This window comes from Eleutherodactylus coqui, unplaced genomic scaffold (assembly GCF_035609145.1).
Source record: "Eleutherodactylus coqui strain aEleCoq1 unplaced genomic scaffold, aEleCoq1.hap1 HAP1_SCAFFOLD_72, whole genome shotgun sequence".
Taxonomy (NCBI): domain Eukaryota; kingdom Metazoa; phylum Chordata; class Amphibia; order Anura; family Eleutherodactylidae; genus Eleutherodactylus; species Eleutherodactylus coqui.
In genome coordinates, this window is record NW_027101776.1 from 531,795 (window position 1) to 540,755 (window position 8,961).

Consider the following 8,961-nt stretch of genomic DNA (forward strand, 5'->3'; position numbering starts at 1 on the left):
ATATGTTCCTGCTGCCGTGGGCAGGCCTCGAGGGGGTTTTACAGGCGGATATTGGAACAATATCATGGTCTGACCACGCCCCCATATCCTTAACGCTCCAAGAGAGCCCATTTCAATAAATGGCGGCATGGTTGCGTGTTTTTTTGCGCTTGCAAATGTGCTTGATTCGTGCTAACAAAAGTACAGTAAGGGCCGCTTCACACAAACATATTTGTTTCAATGGATGCCTTCAGAATTCTCTTTACTCACACATTTCGCATGCGTGCAAAACCTCACCATGCTCTATTTTTGTGCACATTTGCGCACCAAGGGTCCCTGTACAAGTCTATGGGAAGTGTGCACGTAACCGATTCCTATCTCCAAAAAAAGTTATAATAAACAGCGATAAAGTCTTATAAACTCCAAAATGGTACAAATAAAAACTACAGGACATCACGCAAAAACACGAGCCGTCGCACAAGTATCATGCGATACTTCCGCCATGTATCACGTGGACATGAGGCCTAAATCTAAGTGCTTGGTTGTTAGCAGCCGCAGCTGTGCTGCACCTCTTGCTCATCAGTTTTTTTTCCCGCTTTTGGAAACTGCTGTAGGAAAGGGGGTGCACCAGTACTGGAGGTACTGCAATACCAGGTCAATGTGCGGAGTGGACAGAGCAAGCACTTTTTCCAGCTCCCTGTTCTAAAAATCCATTTAATATATGATCCCCAGATAGGGGACGTATCAGATGCAACACGCTCAGCCAGCACTCCGGGCACACCCACAATGCACTGAGGGAGCCGGAAGACCTTTGCATAGCCCCGCCCAACACCTTCTCAACCAGGGTGAGCCGTCCCCGCGGGAGACCCGCGCCTGAATGGAGCATGTCCGGATTTTTTCCTGCACGCGGGACCCGCGTCTGCAGGGAAAAATGACATCCGCAGGTATTTTACTACCTGCAGGTGTCTAATGGCTGCTGCTACAGGCCAAGTGGGCAGTATTGTCCGGGTCTCCTGGACTCATGGTTAGTGTAGGGACTAGCAGTATAACCAGGAGCTTAGAAGTTCGCCCGCTAGCTTCACGTTTTGTCTACAATGTCAAGTAATACCTGTTCTTTATAATCAGCCTATCTGTTAGTAGTGGTTGCATTTTTGGCTTCTGTATGCAGTGTTTTCTATCTCTGTGTATTCTGTTCCGTCTCTGTTATATGCCATGCGTGTGTCCTGTTCTGTGGCTCCTAGGATCAGCTATGGCCCAGTTCCGAAGACCACTGGGCCGCCCTCTTATTTGGGGATGTATATGCTTAGGTTGGGCCACTGTCGACACCCCCCCCCCCCCTCTTTAGCACAGGGTTAGTTGCATGCATTCCATGTGAATCTCCTGTGTTTCCTGTGTGCATGTATACTACTAGACTACTAGTCCTTTGGTCACGATGGTGTTGGCAGTCTGCTAAATCTGCCCACACGATCATAACAGTCTGTTCAGAAAGCCACATAGTACTGATTACATTTTGGGTCCCATTTGTGCATACTAACATAACATTAGGGCCACAATGGGTACATTTCTGAAAACAATACAAACAGGGGTATCCATTTTGGGGTGTCAGTGCACATGAAAATGATGATTTTTTGTGGAAAAAAATTTAGAATAGCACATTAGCCGAAATAAAGCCTTATTATAATTTTTTTTTTTTATCATAATTCCATTAATTCCTGAAAATGTGTGATCTAAATACTCCTCACACCACTCAGTGAACACAAAGGGGTGTACTTTGTAAAATAGGGTCATTTTAGGGGGTATGTATTCTGACACCCACGAGCCTTTGCAATCTTGGCTCGGTGGAGGAAAAAGGATTTAGCAAAATGAGAAAAAATGAGGTTCAACTTGAATGTCTCCAAAATGGTTCCAAACAAAAGATGTTTTTGCAAATGTGCGTCCAGAATAAAGTGAACAGATGGAAATATGTTGGCAAAGATTTGTAGAGTATGCTTGCACATATAACATTTGCAAATGTTAAAAAATTACAAGTTATTCAAAACTGTCAATATTAATTTTAATAAATATACCCAACTTCTGACTGCCCATTGTTACCACTTAAACGAAGTACAACAAGGCACAGAAAAAACAATGTAAGAATCACTTCGATTTGCAAACATGCCCATCTTGAAAGCGTCCTACTGAGCCAACATCTAGGACCGCCAGTCTCTGCTGCTTCAACAACGATTGTGAGCAAACGCAGTGTGGTAATCTTGAAATAACTTATCAGCTCACCTGTAAAGAAGAAGGAAAAAAGTTTGCAAGAAAATAAATAAAAGCTTAGTCTATCCAAAAATACCAAAAAAAAAAAAAAGGTGAGTCACCGGCAAAAAGCAGTCCATAAAACGAAGGGTTTCAAGATTGCTGAACGTTGAGGGTCTCTTCACTGTCCGCCAGCCTTCCCATTCTCAAGGACGTCAGATCTGCAGGAAATAACGAAAAATCAGCAGGTTAACAGTCACATCACACCAGTATTACTGATCCCTAGATCCGCTCTACCCACTTACATTGACCACTACTCCCCCAACCTGGTCAGAAGAATCATATATTATATATACACGTACACACGTACGCACACACGAAAACCTGCAAATATGTGCAAAATAAGCACGTATGAGCAGATGCACGCAATGAAAATTTTAGCAGATGCAGCAGCTTACCTTGACGAGTTATGTCAGCTTGTGTGCAAGCGAAGCGAAATTCTTCTCAAAACGCGTCCAAACGTCAGGATCCTCTCCACACGTAAGTTTGCAAAAAAAAGCGCACAAATCTCGGGTGGCCGCGTCTCCACACGTAGCGCACAAATCTGCAAAAAAAGACAGGTTGCGTCAGGTGGCGTCGCGCAAATCTCAGGTGACATACTCACCACACGTAGCGCACAGCGAATTAATCTCAGGTAGGTACTCGCCACACGTAGCGCACAGCGCATTAATCTCAGGTAGATACTCACCACACGTAGCACACAGCGCATTAATCTCAGGTAGGTACTCACCACACGTAGCGCACAGCGCATTAATCTCAGGTAGGTACTCAGCACACAGCGCATTAATCTCAGGTAGGTACTCAGCACACACAGCGCATTAATCTCAGGTAGGTACTCAGCACACACAGCGCATTAATCTCAGGTAGGTACTCACCACACACAGCACACAGCGCATTAATCTCAGGTAGGTACTCACCACACGTAGCGCACAGCGCATAGATCTCAGGTAGGTACTCAGCACACAGCGCATTAATCTCAGGTAGGTACTCAGCACACAGCGCATTAATCTCAGGTAGGTACTCAGCACACAGCGCATTAATCTCAGGTAGGTACTCAGCACACAGCGCATTAATCTCAGGTAGGTACTCACCACACAGCGCATTAATCTCAGGTAGGTACTCACCACACAGCGCATTAATCTCAGGTAGGTACTCACCACACGTAGCGCACAGCGCATTAATCTCAGGTAGGTACTCACCACACGTAGTGCACAGCGCATTAATCTCAGGTAGGTACTCACCACACGTAGCGCACAGCGCATTAATCTCAGGTAGGTACTCAGCACACAGCGCATTAATCTCAGGTAGGTACTCAGAACACAGCGCATTAATCTCAGGTAGGTACTCAGAACACAGCGCATTAATCTCAGGTAGGTACTCAGCACACAGCGCATTAATCTCAGGTAGGTACTCAGCACACAGCGCATTAATCTCAGGTAGGTACTCAGCACACAGCGCATTAATCTCAGGTAGGTACTCAGCACACAGCGCATTAATCTCAGGTAGGTACTCAGCACACAGCGCATTAATCTCAGGTAGGTACTCACAGCACACAGCGCATTAATCTCAGGTAGGTACTCACAGCACACAGCGCATTAATCTCAGGTAGGTACTCACCACACACAGCGCATTAATCTCAGGTAGGTACTCACCACACAGCGCATTAATCTCAGGTAGGTACACAGCGCATTAATCTCAGGTAGGTACACAGCGCATTAATCTCAGGTAGGTACACAGAGCATTAATCTCAGGTAGGTACACACCACACAGCGCATTAATCTCAGGTAGGTACTCACCACACGTAGCGCACAGCGCATTAATCTCAGGTAGGTACTCACCACACAGCGCATTAATCTCAGGTAGGTACACAGCACATTAATCTCAGGTAGGTACTCACCACACAGCGCATTAATCTCAGGTAGGTACACAGCACATTAATCTCAGGTAGGTACTCACCACACAGCGCATTAATCTCAGGTAGGTACACAGCACATTAATCTCAGGTAGGTACTCACCACACAGCGCAGAAATCTTCCTCTCCCACGTTGTAAGTATAAAAGGCTCCAACCATCAGCTTCCTCTGTAGGCTCGGAATTCGCGGGCAAATTCAAGTATCGTGACGTCACCGGTCACGTGAGGCGCGGGCACAGCTCTCATCGTGCACGGCAGCTGAACTGTACTGCTCGTGCACAATGGGAGGTCACATGGTGCCGATTCCAGCCACCTCATTGGCTGGAATCGGCAGCAGGAATAACCGCAGTGTAAACTACTAATATGCCTCCGGAGGTGAGTAGAGCCGCAGTAGCCCCTCCCCCTGGTAATCGCTAGCCGGCAGAGACTGATAGACTGCAGCTGTGAGTGGTCACAGCTGCAGTCTATCAGTTGGAGGGCCGCGCCGTGGGAGTCTGCAGCCTGTAATTAGCTGCCGGCACCACGTGTAACAGCCCTCCCCTCTGCTCTTGCTGACCTGCGGCGCTGCCTCCCGTCTCTCTTCTCTCTTCTCTCTCCTCTCTCCTCAGCCATCATGCGGCCGACAGCGTCGATCCCCCGGGCCCCCTCAGCTCAAGGGCCGGGTATATGCACTGGGGGAGGGTGTCACTATTGCACTGGGGGGGTGTCACTATTGCACTGGGGAGCCGTCACTATTGCACTGGGGAGCCGCTGGGGGGGTGTCACTATTGCGCTGGGGGGCGGCTGGGGGGGGGGGTGTCACTATTGCAGTGGGGGGCCGCAGGGGGAGGGTGTCACTATTGCACTGGGGAGCCGTCACTATTGCACTGGGGAGGTGTCAATATTGCGCTGGGGGGCTGCTGGGGGGGGGGGGGTGTCACTATTGCAGTGGGGGGCCGCTGGGGGAGGGTGTCACTATTGCACTGGGGGGCCGCTGGGTGGGGGGTGACACTATTGCGCTGGGGGTGTGTGTGTCACTATTGCAGTGGGGGGCCGCTGGGGGAGGGTGTGTCACTATTGCAGTGGGGGGCCGCTGGGGGAGGGTGTCACTATTGCACTTGGGGGGCCGCTGGGGGGGGGGGTGACACTATTGCGCTGGGGGTGTGTGTGTCACTATTGCAGTGGGGGGCCGCTGGGGGAGGGTGTGTCACTATTGCAGTGGGGGGCCGCTGGGGGAGGGTGTCACTATTGCACTGGGGGGCCGCTGCGAGGTGGGGGGGGTGTCACTATTGCACTGGGGGGCCGCTGGGGGGGTGTCACTATTGCACTGGGGGGCCGCTGGGGGGGGTGTCACTATTGCGCTGGGGGGGGTGTCACTATTGCACTGGGGGGCCGCTGGGGGGGGGGTGTCGCTATTGCGCTGGGGGGGGGTGTCGCTATTGCACTGGGGGGCCGCTGGGGGGGGGGGTGTCGCTATTGCACTGGGGGGCCGCTGGGGGGGTGTCACTATTGCACTGGGGGGCCACTGGCGGGTGTCGCTACTGCACTGGGGGGCCGCTGGCGGGTGTCGCTACTGCACTCGGGGGGCCGCTGGCGGGTGTCGCTACTGCACTGGGGGGGCCGCTGTGGGGTGTCGCTACTGCACTGGGGGGGCCGCTGTGGGGTGTCACTACTGCACTGGGGGGGCCGCTGTGGGGTGTCACTACTGCACTTTGGGGCCGCTGTGGGGTGTCACTACTGCACTGGGGGGCCGCTGTGGGGTGTCATTGTTGCACAGGGGGGCCGCTGTGGGGTGTCATTGTTCCATTGGGGGGCCGCTGTGGGTGGTCATTGTTGCACTGGGGGGCCGCTGTGGGTTGTCATTGTTGCACTGGTGGGCCGCTGGGGGGTGTCATTGTTGCACTGGGGGGCCGCTGGGGGGTGTCATTGTTGCGCTGGGGGGTGTCATTGTTCCACTGGGGGCCCGCTGGGGGGTGTCCCTAATGCACTGGGGGCCCGCTGGGGGGGTCACTATCGCCGCTGTGGGGGTCACTATTACCGCTGGGGCCGCTGTGATGTGGGGGTCACTATTACTGCTGGGTGGGGGTTCCCTATTATCGCTGGGGGTGCTGGGGGGGAGGGGTCACTATTACCGCTGGGGGTCACTATTACCGCTGGGGCTGCTGTGTGGTGGGGCTCACTATTATCGCTGTGGGGGGTCACTATTACCGCTGGGGCTATTGTGTGGTGGAGGTCACTATTATCGCTGTGGGGGGTCACTATTACCGCTGGGGCAGCTGTAGGGTGGGGGTCACTATTACCGCTGGGGCTGCTGTGTGGTCGGGGTCACTATTATCGCTGTGGGAGGTCACTATTACCGCTGGGGCCGCTGTGATGCAAGGGTCACTATTACTGCTGGGGCTGCTGGGGGTGGGTCACTATTACCGCTGGGGTATGTTTACATGTGGCGGAAATGGGCAGGGCTGTTTCAAAATAGGGTGCAAATTTTGACTACTTTTTGGATGCGGAAATGCTGCAGAATTTTCCACAGAAATTTCCGCTGAGGACGTTCTGCAACATTTCCGCATCTAAAAGCAGTCAAAATCTGCATGCTGTCAATTTTGAAGCGGCTGGTCCTTTTTGGAACGACGGGGGTAAAATCATACGCCGTGATAAACCCCGCCCCCGACGTGTTGGCACTTTGTGATAAATAAGTGGGTTTTAGGTTGCGGTTTGGGCACTCGATCTCTAAAAGGTTCGCCATCACTGGCCTATGCTCATTAGTGCTTAAACCAGGTCAGTCATGAAGGAGTTAACTGCGGGCGAATGCAGGTTACAGATGGAGGGATGTTGGTTGAACTGCATGTAAATCTGCAATAGTTTGGGGGACTCCCAGCAGACAGAGGGGTTCTCCTCCAGGAAGCAGGCAGCACATGGTTAACTACCTAAGCCGGGTGCGGGTGAATGCAACGCTTGTATGAAAGAGGCATAAAGCTGCGGGGTTTTTTTTCTCCCCTCTTCCCCCATGCACAGATATACGTTGTCCTCGTGTGCAGGGGAAGGGGGGGGGGGGGGAAGAGCCAGGAGCAGGAACTGAGCTCCTGTCCCCCTCTCTGCCTCCTCTCCGCCCCTCTGCACTATTTGTAATGGGGAGAGGTGGGACGGGGGCGGGGCTAATTCTCGGAACTTAGCCCCGCCCCCGCCTCTTCCCATTGCAAATAGCGCAGCGTCATGACCGCGGGAAAGGAGGGAGCCGCTGCGGGATTCTGCATGAAGAATCTGCGGCGGGCATGATTTTCCCCGTGGACATGAGGCCTAAGGCCCCAGGGCCACGGGGAAAATCAGGCCCGCTATGGATTCTCCATGGAGAATCCGTAGCTGGTCCCGCCTGCCCCGCGGACATGATGCTAAGAAATAGGAATAAACTCACCTGCAGCGGTCCGTGCGTGTCTTCCTTCCATCACGAACGGAACTTCTTTCTTCAGCCCAGCGGATGTGCTTGGCATGTCGGCTGTGTGCCGTTCGCATGCGCCGGTCACATTCGCCGGGCCGAAGAAAGAAGTTTCCGGCCGCGAAGGAAGGAAGACCTGCATTGCCCGGAGCAGGTGAGTTTAATTCAGGCGCGGGTCTCCTGCGGATCCGGACGGCTTCCATAGGCCTCAATAGAAGCCTGCAGGAGCCATCCCCGCGGGAGACCCGCGCCTGAATGGAGCATGGCCGGATTTTTTCCTGCACACGGGACCCGCGCCTGCAGGAAAAAATGACATCCGCAGATATTTTACTACCTGCGGGTGTCTAATGCATCCCTATGGGGCGCGGATCCGCGTGCAGGAAAAACGCTGCGGATTTAAAATCCGCATTTGCCCGTGGACATGAGGCCTAAGGCGGATTTTAACTCTTCTCCTGCCCGCGGATCCGCATCCCATAGGATGCTCCCTGCTGTTGGCGCGACCACCAGTCACCCTTAAAAGTAAACAGAAAGTTAAAAAATGGTAAAATGTAATCTTCGCTCATATTCGTGAGGGGAGATACAATTACATACCTAAGGCCCCCGGATTTACCCTTGGACCTCACCTCGGCTTCTGCGCACGCGCCCGTCGTCAACGTTGGCCGATGCAAGAGCCGAAGATTGCCTGAGTAATTTAAGATATCCCTGCTCCTGGCTACCAAACATAGCCGAGAGCCTGGAGATTTCATGGTGGGCCGCAGTACGTGGTCCCCAGTCACGTGATTGCCATTAGCCAATGGATAACGGCGATCATGTAAAAGTAAAAGAGTTACAGCTTCACCTCCTGTCACGAATCCAATCCGTAAGGGAAGGTGAAAATTCTTCCCTAAGGCCTCCGGCGATGTCCCCCGATGGGATCCTTATCCTCGGTTGGATAACGGCGATCATGTAAAAGTTAAGAAAAAGTTGAAGTTTAACCTCCCCTCTTTGATCGGTGAGAGGAGATGAAAATTCTTACCGGAGGCCTCCGTATTTGAACCTCGATGTGATCCTCCTCCGTGGACCTTCTCCGGCTTCTGCGCATGAACCTGCCTTAAAATGCCAGACACATGCGCAGCAGCTGGGGAGCCCGGAAAATTTTAAATCTCTGTGTTCCCGGCTAACAAAGGTCACCGAGAGCCTGGAGCAGTGATCGGTGGTCTCGTTGAGCTGTCCCTGGTCACGTGATAAAAAGGTAGTGATCTACCGAAGGCCGGTCTCACACGACTGGATATGTTATACAGCCAGCCGCGGCGAAGGGAAGATCCGGAGCAGGTGAGTAAATTCCGATTTTGGTCTCCCGCACGAAAATGGAGCACGGTCCAGAT

The 8,961-nt window shown here is 52.5% G+C and overlaps 1 long non-coding RNA gene and 1 pseudogene across 2 annotated transcripts; both read right to left on the minus strand.

The window, feature by feature from the left end:
- Positions 1–596: 596 nt before the first annotated feature.
- LOC136591255 (U2 spliceosomal RNA) lies at positions 597–724 on the minus strand (annotated as a pseudogene).
- Positions 725–2,015: 1,291 nt separating this feature from the next.
- On the minus strand, positions 2,016–4,392 carry LOC136591234 (uncharacterized). Of its 2 annotated transcripts, none has more exons than XR_010787939.1 (4): positions 4,293–4,392; positions 2,676–2,821; positions 2,340–2,438; positions 2,016–2,250 (listed from the first exon to the last, which is right to left on the minus strand). It is a non-coding gene; the product is annotated as an uncharacterized lncRNA (long non-coding RNA). The 2 variants fall into 2 exon arrangements; XR_010787940.1 differs by lacking the exon at positions 4,293–4,392 and adding an exon at positions 4,234–4,257.
- Between the last annotated feature and the right edge of the window lie 4,569 nt (positions 4,393–8,961).